Source organism: Panthera uncia, chromosome F1 (genome assembly GCF_023721935.1).
Source record: "Panthera uncia isolate 11264 chromosome F1, Puncia_PCG_1.0, whole genome shotgun sequence".
NCBI classification, from domain to species: domain Eukaryota; kingdom Metazoa; phylum Chordata; class Mammalia; order Carnivora; family Felidae; genus Panthera; species Panthera uncia.
Genome location: NC_064813.1, coordinates 47,868,633 through 47,885,755, shown reverse-complemented (window position 1 = coordinate 47,885,755; position 17,123 = coordinate 47,868,633).

Genomic DNA, 17,123 nt, shown 5'->3' with positions numbered 1-17,123 from the left:
CCATGACCCTAAAAGCAAAGGCAAAAATAATAAACAAATGACACATATCAAACTTAAAAGTTCTGCACAGCAAAGAAAACCATCAACAGAATGAAATGGCAACCTACAAAATGAGAAAATATTTGTAAATCATGGATCTGTTGAAGAATATCTAATATATAAAAACAACTTATATAACCCAGTAGCCAAAAAAAAGACAATTAAAAAATGAGAATATATGAGTAGACATTATTTCAAACAAGCTATACAGATGGCCAACAGTTACATGACAAGGTGCTCAACATCACCGATCACCAGGGAAATGTAAATCAAAACTACAGTGAAGTATCACCTCACAACTTTAGAATGGTTATTAACAAAAAGAGATAAGTTGTGGTGAAGATATGGAGAATTGCAAACAATTGTACATGGTTGGTAGGAATGTAAACTGGTACAGCCACTATGGAAAACCGTATGTAGTTTGGTCAAAACATTACAATTGCAACTACCATATGATCCAGCAATTGCACTTGTAGTTATTTATCAAAAGGAAACAAAAACATTAATCTGAAAACATTATCTGTACCTCCATGTTCGTTGAAGCATTATTTACAAATAGCCAAAATATGGAAACAACCTAAGTGTCCATTCGTGGAAGAGTGAATAAAGAAAATGTGGTACGTGTGTATTTGTGTAAGTGTGTTTGTATACGAATTTTATTAATATGTATCTATAATTTTATATATATTCTATATATTTATAGAGAGAATTTATATATATGATGGAATATGATATAAAGGCTATAAAAAAGAAATTCTGCCGTTTGTGATAATATGGATGGACTTTGGGGGCATTGTGCAAAGTGAAATAAATCAAGCAGAGAAAACAGCATAGGATCTCAGTTAAGTTGAATCTAAACAAAACAAAACAAAAGAGATAAAGAGCAAATTGATGATTGCCAGACGCAGGGAGTAGGGGGTAGGCCAAATAGGTGAGAGTGGTCAAAAGGTATACACTTACAAGTTATAAAATAAATAAGTCCTGGGATGCAACGTGCATCCCAAATGTTTTATATTTCAAAGTTGCCAACAGAGTAGGTCTTAGAAGTTCTCATCACACACACAACAAAGTTATAGTTAGGTATAGTGACAATGTTAACTAGACTGATTGTGGTGATCATTTTGCAATATATATAAATATTGAATCATTATGTTGTACATCTGAAATTAACATGTTAACGGCAATCTTACCTCAAATAAAAATCCTCTAAAAATCAAAATACAACTCTGTTAAAAAAAAATTAAAGACTGACCACAACAAATAGTGAAGAAGATGTATAGCAACTGACACTCTCATCTACTGCTTGTGAGTATGTAAAGTGATAAAACTTATTTAGGAAACTACGAAAAGCTTCTTGTAAAGGTAGACATAGATCTACCCTTTGAACTAACAATTCCACACTTGGGTATTCACCTAAAAGCAGTAACAACATATGTCCACATCAATACTTGTACAAATATGTTTCTAGAAGTTCTAGTCATAATACTTAAAACTCAAAGAACCCAAAATTTCATCAATAAAACAACGTATAAACAAAGTATGATATACTCATAAAAATGGAAATAACTGAAAAAATCTATATGGTCAATATGATGTGGAGAAAAGGAGGCCAGGCACAAAAGAACACAAAATATATGGTCTAAGAAGTTCAAGAACATGCAGAATAATCTGTGATGACAGAAATCTAAATAGTCATTTGATGTGGTATGGAAATGAACTGGAAAAAAGATGCAAGGAGCTTTCTAGAATATGGAAATATTCCATGCCTTGATAAAGATTTCTGTTACATGAAAGAAATTCTGTCCCAACTCATGAATTTGTACAATTTTGATTCATAACTTTCATTATAACATTTAAACAATGGGTATTATCTGAGTTTTATTTGCATTAGAACTAGGGTACCCTTTCAGTTCCTCCTCCAAAAATTTTTCTTCCCTTCTAAAACAAGCTTGATCTTGTTTTCTTTGCAGCCCTCTTTTTTTAGGAGGCTCACTGCAGTGCCATCTGAATAAGTAGGAGACATTGTTTTAAGTCAAACAAAATGTTCTTTTTTCCTTTCTATGCATTTTGTTTTAGCATGGATGGGTTATGTAATTCCAGAAAATAAGATGCTAAGTTATTTGATGGTTTCCTGAAGAAAAGTTCTCTTGTTCTTAATGGACACACGGTTTCATCTTCTTGTTTCAACTGTCATGTTTGTTTGAACTGGTACATGTTTTGTGACCATTGCTAATGCAAGCCTAATGACACTCTAACATCAATAAGGGCAAAGGTGGAAAAACTTGATCTCTTTGATGCTATTGGTTCAGTGGATAAACCTACTATGGAGCCACTCTGTGGATGACTTTTCGGGTGTGTATAAAAGTTCCATATTATGGAATAAATATTATAACATTATAAAAGTTCTTTATCAATATAAAACTTAACTAAAAAAAAAAAAAAAACAAAACTTAACAGAACTAGATTTTTTCCCAATCCTTAAATGGTAAATGGTTTATAACAAAAGATAAACAAAATTACATCAGCAGAAATCCATCAAATAATAAATATATAGGCCAATCACAGAGTCAATGTTATGACTCAATTGCCTTGACCATCAAAACCTTACCTAATAGCCTCAGATAAAACATAATTTTTCTGTTCCCCTATGCTCCAGTATGATAAAAAAATGATAATATGTTGCAGTATAGTCATCAGTGATTTAAAAAGAAAAAAGAAAACCTCTCCAAGTACCATACTCCTCTTGAAGATACACAGTACAACATCTCTATTAATCTCCATGCAATATTAACTTAGTACATTTACTCTGAGTAAGCAAATATGTATTCCAAGTAATGTATTATTTACTAAAGCTAAATTTATTTTCAAATTTTATTTCCAACATTAATGATTAACAAGTGAATGTTATTACTTGACACTGCCTTTAGCTTGACTTTATAGAATAATTTTCATATTGTAAAATATGTACCTGAAGCCTAAGAAACCTACAAGAAATTCTATCACAGTGATTCTTAACGATATACTAATTTAATCAGCTATAAGAATTCAGCTTTCTAGAAAGAACTCTCAATTGTTCTGAAACCAAAACTATTTTGCCTTTAGAAGAGAACTGATTGGAAAGTTACAGAATATGCACAGTAGAGTTTAAACAATGAATACAGAGTAGGTACTTTCACTTTGATTTCTTCTAGTTAATTTCACTTCTTAGTTTCTCATACAAAATTTCACTTTTTACCTCTCATGAGGTGCCAACGGAATATTTAAACACTACAGAGAACCGTTTTCACTTGCTTAAGATCCTAATATGATTTCTATTAATTTTCTATTTTATAAAATTTTAAGGTATATACCAAGAATTATACTTTGTACACTGCTTTTTTAAACTTCAACACAGTCTCTTCATGGATTATAAGAAGTGTTATTTGGTAGGAATGAAAGCAGAATATTTGAATGGAATGTTTTTATTTAGGGTTAACATATATTTCCAGTAATTAAAAAGCACTGGATCTTAAATCACTAACCCATTATTACTAGGGCTGAGCAAATTAACTCAGCCAACTGACCCTTCCTAAAATAAATCCTTTACTGAAGTCTATAAATGTTCAATTAAGCCTCCGACTTCGGCTCAGGTCATGATCTCGCCGTCCGTGAGTTCGAGCCCCGCATCGGGCTCTGTGCTGACCGCTCAGAGCCTGGAGCCCTTTTCAGATTCTGTGTCTCCTTCTCTCTCTGACCCTCCCCCATTCATGCTCTGTCTCTCTCTGTCTCAAAAATAAATAAACGCTAAAAAAAATTAAAAAAAAATAAATGTTCAATTAAGTTTCTTTTCATTACCTTTCCTTTTTAAATTTTTTTTTTTAATATTTATTTATTTTTGAGAGAGAGAGACAGAGCATGAGCAGGGGAGGAGCAGAGAGAGAGGGAGACACAGAATCCGAAACAGGCTCCAGGCTCTGAGCTGCCAGCACAGAGCCCAATGCAGGGCTCGGACTCACAAACTGTGAGATCATGACCTGAGCCAAAGCCGGACGCTCAACCGACTGAGCCACCCAGGCACCCCGTACCTTTCCTTTTATTCTCCAACACTCTTGAACTTACATGTTAAATCTCAAAAAATAAGGGAAAAAAAGACACAAGAAGAGTTTTCTTTGTAGTTTATGAAAGTTCATAATTCTCTTTTTCCAAGATGTTTTCTTTCCCTTTAATATGGATTCTACTGACCATTGTGGTTTATTGTTGGTGCCCTGAAAATTTTATCTTCCTGTATTTACATATTACCATGATTTACCATAAAATATTTTTCTACAATAACATTTTATTAAAACACTGATAATTTTTGAGAGAAGAAACATAAAATGGTACAGATCCATTTTTCACCTACTACAGTTACATACTATAGTTACATGCTACATTTTTCACATACTACAGAATACCAAAGAATGTAACCTACACTCTATATCTGAATCAACTTCATATTTAACATGAGGCCCTCATAGTGCATTATTAAATAGTTTAAGGCCATGGAAGTTTGATATGTCAAGAGACAGTCTTCTGATAGTATATAGTAACCAAACACTTACATTATAACATCAGCAGTACTGCTCTACTCTACATTATGCCATGTGAACACTATGAATGACTGAGAGAACATATCACAACTTCAATGCCAGAATTGTACAAAGGAAGCCAACATCACATTAAGAAAACTTGTATTTTCAGTCTAACTTAAATCTGGAAGTTAATCATGTATTACTCTAATGATTTTCTTTATATGTAGAATAGATCCTAAGTCTTGATGGCACTCTTTGACAATTATTAGAAAAGAATGAAGAACCTAGCATGAAAGACTGAACCAAAACATCCCAAAACGAAAAAGTGGCCTCAAATAGAATACTGTCCATAATATTCAGTAAGAATGCTTGCATTTCAGAATAAAAGAATTGCTTCATCTAGATAATCAACGAATCAGTTTCTTTAAAGCTTTGTCAGATCACAGCAGACTTCCAAATTTGAGGAAGAGAATAGACACGTCTAGAGGCAGGGTCAAGTTTACAAAACACGAAACATTTTGCAGCGAAGAATATCCTTTTGTAGTTTCACATAACTTGTGTTTAAGTCAAAGTCTTGTGTTTCATAAATGTTTCTAACAGTGTTTGATGAAGGAATGAATGCTGTTTGATATCTAACAAAAGCTAACACTTTCACCTTATATTATTTGAACTATGCTGACCATACAACAAGGTTGAGGTGCTTTAAAAGCAAATACTATATAAGAATTTCTAATAGGAGTTATTTTTTAAGCAATTATATTTTCCAAGCACTTATAGATGGTGAGAAACACATTTTTTTAATTAGCAGATGTATTTGGCTTTATAGCCCAGGCCAAATAAATAGAAAGAATTCACCCAGAAAACAATTCATCAAAAAGGTAAGCAGACATTATCATTTAATAAGTAGGTTAAGGTTCTATGCTTGAAATAAATTACCAATTGGCTTTGTAGTTAAGTCTTTCTAATGTGACATACAGGCAGGGCTATAGCAAAACCCAACATGGTTCATCATGTTCCAACCCCTTGATCATAAGTCCAGAAACTTGAAAATTAAAAGCATAAAGACACATATTTACTGAGGCTTGCACAGTGCTTGTAACATAGTAAATGCTAATAAATATCTGCTTAGGATGGTGAAGATTCCTCTAATCTTCATTCTGGTCATGGGTAAAAGAAAGAAGTAGACTTTTTTTTTTTTCCTGGAAGATCAATAATCTCAGTATTTTCTCACAATTAACTTTACCATGTCTGTTGAGGCCAAGATTCGGTTTTCAAGATTTCAATTAAAAAACGGTTTATTTCTAAAAACTCTGATGTGAATGTGCAGCGTGACACTGACTGAAAATGTGTCTTTCATCATCACCTGGTAACACTATTTTAAAAAACTGGTAAAGAACACGTTTGAAGCAATATGACTTACTGCCACAAGCAGTCTTACTCTCAGAACATGTCAACCACAGGGAAAGAATGGAGAAAACTAGCACCAACTGCATGCTTCCTAATTATTGGCTACTCTTTTTTGGCAAAGCGATTAATTTAACAAGCACATATACACTGTTTACAAGGTGTCAGGATTTTATTCTGCGCAACTTTCCACATACTATTTTAGCTGGGTTTCAACAATCACTTTATGAGATAAATATTACTAGCATCTTTTTAAATAAAATACATAGTCAAGATAAATAAGTTTTCAAAGACAGATATATTAAGAAGTGAGAATTTAAATCAGGCATACCTAACTTATTAGGAATTATTGCTTGTTCTCAAAAGCCAAGATTTTCCACTTATTCTGCGGTGTCATTGAAGAAATCCATCAACTAATCGCTCAAGGCATTCTTTGTGGCAGTGGTCTCATATGAGGGTGAGCAATTGCTACCCATGTGACCCCACTTCATTTAGTTTTATTTCAACAGTAATCGATGATAGCAATAAAAAGGTAATAAAATATGGATCTTTGCCCTAAGGATCTGGTACTTTAGACATTACATCCATATAATTGGAAACCAGAATTATATTTTGCTTAAGAAACAAAATGAGACATTTTTGTGTCTAATTTTTTTAAGGGAGGTACAAATGGCAAAACCTACTGTGCCGTATTAGAAGCTCTGTAATAATAAAACATTTTTTCTTCTTTTTGAGAATTCACTACTTTCAGGAAAGATGTAAAGTTTTGATGATATTATCTTTACTCCACAAATAATATTTCTGTCAAATCTGAAAACCCCCAATATTGTAAAAAAGGGAAGTGCAAATAAGGGATGTTAACTTGCCCTAAGACACACAGTCACATAGCTGAGATTGCAACTACATGGATTTAATATGCGTGCATTTGTCTCCACTATATTACACATGATAAGAGGTACCGAGAGGACTGAAAGAGTTGATTTCCGGCCAAAATAATTGAGGTCTTAAGGTTAGTGCAATCCACAGGGCTACATCAGTAGAAATTGCAAAGTGGCTTTGCTATTTAAAGATATTATGACCCAAAGCCTTTAAAATGACTGGATAACTTTTTAAATGCCACACAGCATTGACTGTTTAGCTATATCTGTAGTCAATGCTACAGAATCTCAAAGCAGAAAGTTTCGTCTGGACTCCATGTCTGCAGAACTGTAGAGACATTGGGTTTTTCCACACATATAATATTACGATCAGGGCAGTCTCACAAACACTATTGTTCTGATTTAAAATAAATGAATCAAAATAATGCCACAGTTCATATTTAATATGGCAACTAAAAAAAAATAAAACAAATATTTTCATTTTAGAACACAGAAATCACTTTTTCTATAAGGGTCTAAATTGGTTTTGCAATAAATTTTCATTTGTATCAATTAGAATTTTTAATTTAAATATCTCTTTACACAGCAAACCACAACTGAATCTTCTTTCAAGATCCAGAAATTATATATATATATATAATTTTTTTTTCACCCAGGAATCAACATAAGCCAATTCCTCTCCATAAATTTGTGAGCCTCTAATAGAAAAACATGCTGAAGAAAAAGCTTGAACTTTCAATCAGGCAAGACATCCTTGAATCAATCACATGTATCCTGGTCAGCTTCACCAATTATGCAACCACACAGCATAATGCTAAGGTGATGTCATGGGAGACTGTCATATTTCTAATGCATTTAATGTGCGTGTGTGTTTTGTTTTTTGGTTTTTGTTTGTTTTTTTTTTTTTGTATGTGACTCTTAGTCTTCATTTTTGAATCTCTAGAAAGTAAATTTGAAATTTATCAGTTTAATAGAGTAGTGATACTGCAGGTGATGTTCTTTTCTTCTTAAAGAATAATTGTTTCTTAGACAATAATTTAAAAAACAACAAGAACAGAGGTACATAAGGTGTTCTCTACAATTTTATATGAGTACCATGTGGAGACCATCTTGTATGTGGAGGGAGCAAGAGTAATGAGAAAAGGTTAGTTTGGGGTTTATTTTAAATAGGAGAGATACCAACAGGACTGGCTAATGGACTAGACAGAGGATGTGAGAAAATAAGAATCAAGAATGCATTGCTTCAATACGTACTGTTTCTGTCATAATAATAAAAACTGACAAATCTTCTTTTCCAAGAATATTGATATATTCGTGTCATGTGGGATGGCATTAAACACCCACATACACATACACACACAAATTATTGTATCTTTACCTTACTATAGATAAGGATTCATTTAATTGTTTTATATGTGATTATCATGTTTGACCTTCAGATCACCTGTAGCATAGAAAATTGTATTATCTCCAAGTAAGATGAAGAAAATGAGACACCTGTCAGTCAAGCAAGGTTTCACAAGGTTGCTCATATATATATTAAATAGCAGAGCCAGAAATTAAACCACAACACTCTGTCTGCAAATCAAGGCTTTTAACTACTATTCCATAATGCTTCCCAAGCATGTCTTATTTATGTAAGTATTTATCAGGGAGAAGGGGTTCATTATAAATTTGATCCTAAAAATATCATTTCTAAAGACAGGTCAAAAGTATAACTTAGGGGTGTCTGGTTGGCTGATCAGTTAAGCATCTGACTCTTGATTTTGGCTCAGGTCATGATCTCACGGTTCGTGAGTTTGAGCCCTGCCTCAGGCTCTGTGCTGACACCGTGGAGCCTGATTGAGATTCTCTCTCTTTCCGTCTCTCTCTCTCTCTCTCTCTCTCTCTCTCTCTCTCTCTCTCTCTCTGCCTCTTCCCTGCTTGCTCTCTCTTTCTCTCAAAAATAAATAAATAAACTTTTTAAAAAAAGTATAAATTTTGGGGCACCTGGGTGGCTCAGTTGGTTAAGCATCTGACTTCAGCTCAGGTCATGATCTCCAGTCCATGGATTCAAGCCCCACGTTGGGCTCTGTGCTGACAGCTCAGATCCTGGATCCTGCTTCAGATTCTGTGTCTCCCTCTCTCTCTGCCCATCCCCTGCTCACACTCTGTCTCTCTCTCAAAAATATAGAAACATTAAAAAAAGTATAAATTAAACAAATTGAATTACACAAGTACAGAATTAAAGTTAAGGGATATTTTATGATTTGTTTGAAATGCAATGATGTCTGTTATTCATAGACTATTTCAGAAATAAAACTATAAAAGTTTGACATCTGTTTCTTAATTTTTACTTCTAGCTTTTATTTAGCTTTGGTAAAATGCATTACTGTTTGAGTAGGCTGTGTTTTCTTCCCCCTATGCATCACAACTTTTATATACCTCTTAATCTTCTTTTACATTCATTAAAAAAAAAACCACCCCTGTATTTCAATGTAATAATCTATTTTCATTTTCCTTGAAAACTTACTCGGCTTTTTTCCCTTGTTTTCTATGCAGAACGAAAGTTGCATCTATAATTAAAATGAAGTGTGTGAGGGAGAATATACAGGGGATACCAAGATGACTCCAAAAAGTACTTGGAATAGGGTCCTTCTTTCTGGGACGGCTGCTGCCTAATATAGTGGGGCAAATGGCTAGAAAACTTGCATTATTATTTCAAGTATTATTTGAGTTGTGCCCATAAGCTGGTTTGGATTCGAAAAGCTTGATTTACGCTCACATATACTTCTAAACGAGGTAAGAGACTCTCGATTTTAGTGTTACTAAGTTTCGTCTCCCTCACATGTTCACATCTTGAGTACCCAAACTGGATTCAAACTACTTTCAAATCAAATCACACTTGGCTAATGAATATCTGTGTTGTGTTTACCAAGTTGATTGTCCTAAGTTTCAGCTTTCTCATCTATTAGATGCAGAGAAAGATAGTACCTTCCTCATACGGTTATTAGGTTTAAGTGAGATAGCAATTATTCTACAATTTTATTCATTCACACTATAATGATTGTGTTGATTCCTTTACTATCTGTTAATATCGCTGCTTGTTTGTTGCTGTTAGTGTAATCTAATTACATAAGCTATTACTTTCAGACCATGATAATGAACAATAATAGTAATGGCAGTGTATCCCTGTATTGTTCTTAACTTTAATGATATTTTTTTTATTGTTTTGTCATGGTATACTTATTTTAATTATACTATGTTAATTATGTTGATTATGTTATGCTATGCTATATTACAAAATGTTACAGAACTATTTCAGTTTAATATATTTATATTAAGTGTACTATATTTATATTATATTCATATTATTGTATTATATATTAATAATATACATATGAATTATATATATTTCTATATTTGTAATTTTAGTTAATATAAGTTATTCACAATTTATATTTAATAAGGTTTTACTTTGAAATAAAAGTTAACAGTTGGTCAAAGACTATATCCAAAGAGAGTATCATGTTTTTAATGTTTGACTTATTCACATGGGTGAAGTGTAGCAACACATTTCTGAAGTTGGAAACAACTCTTCATGGATGGAATGTGTGTGCTGTGCCCTTCTCTTAAGGGCTAATAGATTTGAGTTGGTAACGAAAATGGGAAAGGGGAATGGAGAGTGGTTACAGATGAAGTTACAGAGATAGGATAAGACTAGATCAAATAGTAACTTGATTTTAGGAAGTTAAAAATCAATTCACAAGGAATTTATATTCTATTTTAAAGTGCATACCATTTTACACCTTCTCTTCTCTGATACGTTATCTTCTCTCTTTTTCTCGGCTGATGAACTTGCTTACTTGACTGAGAAATAAGCAATCAGAAGAGAATTTCCTAATGATCCTCTTCGAAATCTAAAACCTCTCTACATCTGTACTCTGCCTTCCCTCATGTAAAAATTAATGAGATGTCTCTGCTACTGTCTAAGGCAACGAAGGCGCTCAAGAGATACTTTTTTATGTTTTTACCTACTTCTTCAAGGAATTTGCTATTACAATTAACCTCTCTTTTTTACTTTCTAGTTAAAAATTACCATCAGGCCACAAACATACTGACATTTCTCTCATCTGAAACTATAAGAGCAACAGCAATAACAACAAAAACAGAGCAGAGTTGTGAAACTATGTTTCACTCCAATGCTATCTTTCTCTTTTTCCGTTTATAGCAAAACTCCTCTAAAAGTTGCTTATTTTACTGTCTGAAATTCCTGATGATGGCCCAGGGTCTCCTAAACCCATCCAACTTTTTTTTTTTTTTTGCATTTTTACATTACTCAAAACAAACCACTTTTTAAGTCATCATTCCCCTGATACTGCTAGATGTGAAGGTTAATTTTCAATTATCATTTCCTGAAATTTCAGGAGCATTCAAATCAACTTGTGCCTGTTTATTTCTTGAGCAATTTTCTTCGCTTGATTTCCAAGAAACCACATGTATTTCTGCTGGCCTCACTGTTTTCTCCTTTTCTCTCTTTAGCCTCTTTTGACCTCTAAATATTGTAGGGCTCCAGAACTCAGTCCTCGGGTGTCTTTTCTAAACTACACTCACTCTCTTTTCTAAAGACTTTAAACACCACCCATTAGCCAGGGCTCAAGCTCTGCCACTGATGTTTCATATGTATGAGCCCAAATGCCACTTTGGCATGTCCACTTGGACCTCTAGTATGTATTATAAACACAATACGCCCAAAGTCAAACTCTTGATTTCCACTGCCATGCCCCCAAGCAAACAAGTTTCTTAGTCTGTCCATTTCATGGAAGGACAAGACCATTCATTTAATTGCTCAGGTCTCAAACCTAAAGGCCATCTTTAAATTTTCTCTCATTTTTCGCATTCCTTAGCCAGTTCTGCTGTTACCATTTATACTTCAAATATACTAAAACGGATCAGTTCTCACTACTCCCAATGCTACCATCTAAGTCACAGCCACCTCTTCTCTTTCTCTGAACATTGCCACAGCCTCTGAAGTACACCCCTTGTTTTTGTTTATTTGTTTATTTTTATTTGAGTATAGTTGACACATCATGTTACATTAGTTTCAGGTGCACAACATAGGTTTTACTCTTTTTTTAAAACAATTTTTAATGTTTATTTATTTTTGAGAGAGACATAGACAGCGTGAGCAGCAGTGAAACAGAGAGAAGAAGACACAGAATCCGAAGCAGGCTCCAGGCTCTGAGTTGTCAGCACAGAGCCTGACGCGGGGCTCGAACCCACGAACTATGAGATCATGACCTGAGCCAAAGTCAGACACTTAATTGACTGAGCCACCCAGGTGCCCCAATTGGTTTTCCTCTTGATCCCTACTTATACAGGTTGCTGCCCACATAGCACTCACATATTTTAAACTGTTTATTAGTTTATTTTACTCCCCTGTTCCTTCCAATGGCCTTTAATCACAGTTAAAATAAAATTACAGTCTTTGTCAAACTTGAACACACATTAAATTCTGATTCCTGAATACCCTTTAGAACTCTCCTTTTCTAACCTTGTATTCACTCTTGGTCAAACTGCTAAAGCCATAATGACCTCCTAGATAGGCCTTAAATACACATTCTCTCACCACAGGGCTTTCCTCCTTATTCTTCCTTCTGCATGTAATATGCTTCTGCAAAATGTTGCATAATACTCTCCTCCCTCATTTATTTTATTAAATAGCTACAGAGAGACCTTTCCTGACACTATACAAAGTCACTCTTCACTATTTTTTTTTAATTCTCCATTCTCAATTCCTATAATAGTATCTGATATTTAAAAAATAATGGCTTCAAAAATAATTGTTTGGAACAAGGCAGAATATACAAAGGACTATTTGGGAAGTTATTTAAATATATAGAGGCAGAGTGAAAAAAGGAATGGAGAAATGTTAAAAGAGTAGTTTGGAAATAATCTCTTCTCTTAGAAACAAGGGGTAAAATGCAACTGGTAGTGTTACACACACACACACACACACACACACACACACACACACACTGATGTCAGCTTTGTTTACAAAACAGAGAAGTAGAAAGAAAAACATATTCACCATACTGGATATAGTTACTTCCATAAGCCATGTATGTATGATGCTCTTTTCTAATTTGTATTCATTATTCAGAATAAGTGAGTCACACTTAAGGAAGGTTAAGTGTACCAAACTTCATGTTAGAATTTATGTAAAGAACAATGTCTGCGCATTTAAAGTGTGAGATCCTTAACCAATTAGTATGTACAAATTTCAGGAACATATAAATAAATTAATACAAATATATATATATATATATATATATATATATATATATATATATTAGGATACCTATAGAATTTTCAGCATGATATAATATGAAGTGCAAAGAGCAAACCGCTAAATGTCAAGAATGAATTGATTTCAACCCTAGAGGTACTGTGTGAACTAGTAATTGAATCCTTGGGTCTAGATTTCCATATCTATACAAAATGGAAATAATAATACTTGGTGTATGCAATATTTTGGAGATCAAATAAGGCAATGGGTGTGGTGCATTTGAAAAGTACTGAAGTACTATGTGTAAATGAAAATATTTTATATAAAATGCAGTAAATACCTTTGTGAAAATGAGATTCTGTTATACTTACCAAAATGTGTAAGCAAATACATAATTGGGAATCAGTGGTTGATAAAAACAATCTAATTAACTGTTTTCAGAACATTCAATTTTTATTAGAAAAATTCCATGCTTTCAGTCACCTAAAAAATTGGAAACTTGACTTAGAGCATTTAAAGCTTTATTTGTTTGCACAGCGTTCAGCAAGAAAACATTGGTCATTCCCCTTTAAAGATCTCATTTATTACTTGTCAAATGGGACAGAATGCAATACACAACTGTTTTTCCACTGGGCCAGTTTCTCAGCTGAGGTGAGTATGTCAGGCAGAGCTGGACAGTTAAAGAATTAAAATGTCCTAAATAGCACAACAGCAGAAACGTGATATGTGGCTCCTAGAGAATTTAAACAGTATAAAACCAAGGGGTATTTTTAAAAATATTTACTTGTCTCAAAATGGGAGTGGTAGTGGTAGTATGAAGGGTCCTGGTGGTGGAGGGAAAAAATTGGCAAATTCTTGAAGTTAAAGATCACTTAAGAAATGGAAATCTCAGGAGCGGTGTGCGTTAAGTGCTTAAGTGCTAAGTTGGTTGGAGGAGGGACAGAGTGGTAGCAGTGAGTAGATACACCAACATTTCTGCAACAGGCTATCTCAAGGACCAGCTGTGTCAGCCACGAGCTTTGGAAACCTAGGAGAATTCTACTTTAATTTTTTCAGCCTTATTTTTTTAACAAAATTCCAAGCAGCAAAACATTAAGAGACATATGGAAAGATAAATAAAGATCTTCTTGCAATAATCTGCAAAATCCTGACTGAACAAGACCTTTTTTTGGTCAGCTAGCTGTTAGAGGCAGTTCCAGTATTATGTTGAATTTTAGTCTCAACAGTGTTTGAGAAAGTGTTACACAGAATCTGACATTTGTACCAACTGACAGGAAATTCCCAAATTCGGTTCCTTTTTATTCAATAATATTACTAATTAGCCTGATTAATGATAAGATTAAGGTGACACCTTAATTATTTACCTCATGTTTGGGGAGAAGGATAAAGTAAAATAATGAACAAATCCAGGTCCTTGATTTTTCTTTGCATGACACAGGGTAAAATTTTATGTTTCTTACCATAATACTTTAAGGTAACACTTTATGGGTTATTATTACACTTCTAAAAATCAGAATGCTAAAGAATATTCTTGGCATGGAAATAATAAATGTAACTACCTCTCTCTGTACAGAATCTGGAACCATCTGTCTTCATTCTTTGACAAGTTCTTGGCAATTTCAATAAGCACTTCAGAAATCTTTCCAATTCCTTGACCAATTAATTCCACTTATCCTCATCTCCAAAAATCCCTCGTGTAAACTCAGTCATCCACTTACATGATCATATCTTAGATCTTGTCATGGAACCAATGGCTGCACCCACTCAATAATCTCTGCTTCAGACATCCCTCTCTCTAATTTTACCATCAATGATCATTTATTCCTCTTCATCAAATTCACTTCCTTGTCCACACCATCTAATCCCCCGACTCCAAGAGTAATTCATGCCACGATGACCTCCTACCTATTGACTCTACCATTTTCATGCTCAATGATCTCTCCTCACTTATCATGTTTATCTACCCTAGATAACATGGCTTATATTTATTAGTATATTGATTTTCCTAATGTAGAAATTGAAGCTCTGAGGGGCTAAATATCTTGCCCAAGCAGTCATAGGATTCAAAATGAGATTTCCAACTGCAAAATCTTGACTCGTTCCTCTTAACTATTTTAACACAGTTCAAGGATGATAAATAGTAGCTCCATCAGTGGTTTTCAAACCTGGATGCATGCAAGAATCACCTGGGTACCTTTAAATATGCCTTGATCTAGTGCCCTTGTCCTCCTCCTCATGCTCACCTCCGTCCTGATGCCCATTCACAATTTTCTCTTGAAGTTCTTAATTTTGTTGTTTCAGACCTCCTTCTTGGAAAATCTGATAAAATCTATAAACCTCCTCAACAGACAAATACTCACGCCTGCAACTTCAGAGGACTTTTGAGCCAACTGAAACACATACATTGAGTAAAAAGTTAAGAACTTATGAATTATTTCCCAGGGATGAATCAGGTCTTATGGATTTCTGAATATTACACAACATTAGGAGCTAATCTTAAGAAAAATAATTCAAAATTATAAATACAATTAGTAACAAGACCTTTATAAAGGTCATTATGAGAAGTCTTTAAGCATACACTTCACTGGCTTCATGGTTATTCCATTTCTCACTATACCATGTTGCCTTCCAAAGCAACTACTTTGTAATCTGTCTTCCCCGCACCCTGCAAAAAAGAAACCACTCAGTGATCTGGGTAAATTAATGAATATGAGTCATTTAATCATAGGGAACAACTCGAGAGTTTCCTGCAGGCTAAATTTAGGGAATATGTACCTAAAACAGTACCTATTCCCACTGTACTTTGGTGACTCAATATCATATTTGTTTACGTATTAATGATTTTTTTTAATTTGCCTTTTAAGTAGTTCCAGGGAAAGGTATTTAATTGATAAATTTAAACAGTATTGAAAGTAACATGACTAAGTATATTCCTAAATAGAAAATATACTTTTTTAGTGTTTTTCTTTCATGATTTAGAAATTATTGTACATAAAATGCTGCCATCCCTGGTCCCAGTGATCAGGAGTTTAACATCATTTGCTAAATCCTATCCTTGATGTAGCTTATAATGTAGTTAAATATTTTGTACCCACCTCTTACAATTTATTTTTCATACTACTGTCCTAGCTCAGGTGCTTGCCTGGAAACAATAACCTTACTGCTGATCTCTCTACCTCCAGTATCTTCTCCCAGTATTCCATTTTCCATCATCTAAACTATTTATTCAAGAGCTGCTCAATTCATTCAGAGGCACAGCTTTGATCTTACCATTACCTAACAAATCTTTACATATTATTAAATATGTATTTTAAGTATTATTAAATACTTTAAGTATTATTAAAATACTTAACTATAATATCTATTAAATGTTTACCATATGCTTGGCACTTGTCATGCATTCTATTCACTTATTCATAATGTCAAAATCATTAGGTAGATATTTTTATTACCCTTATTTTACAGATGAGAAAACCGAGTCCTAGAAGAGCCTGACTTCATACAAACTGTGTGGCAGCACAAAGTGCAAGAGTCAGGAGTTAAACAAGGTCTGTCTCACTTTCAAAACCCTGCGCTTAACTGTTATATGTTTAAAAACTAAATATTGAATATTTGACTTCATTTTGCTTTCCCAACTTATTTCCCACAGTACAACATCACAGCACTTCCAGAGATGCCAGATTGAACTACTTCAGTTTTACTATCCTTATCTTACCCTTTCCATCTTTAGGACTTTATCTATCTTTGTCCTGGACTTCCTATTAGTCCTTCTCCTCATATTAAAACCCTACATATTCTTAAGAACCCACCACAAATTCCAAGTGGTCTAGAAGCCATTTCCTGTTTCACTTCTGAAATAACCTCCTTCCACTGAACAGCCATGTCCTTTTTTTTCTATTCTGTATACACAATCTACATCCGTATTTTACCTTACACTTTATTTCTGTCTTTGATAGTATGTTCACTTTACTTGTCTATATCCTA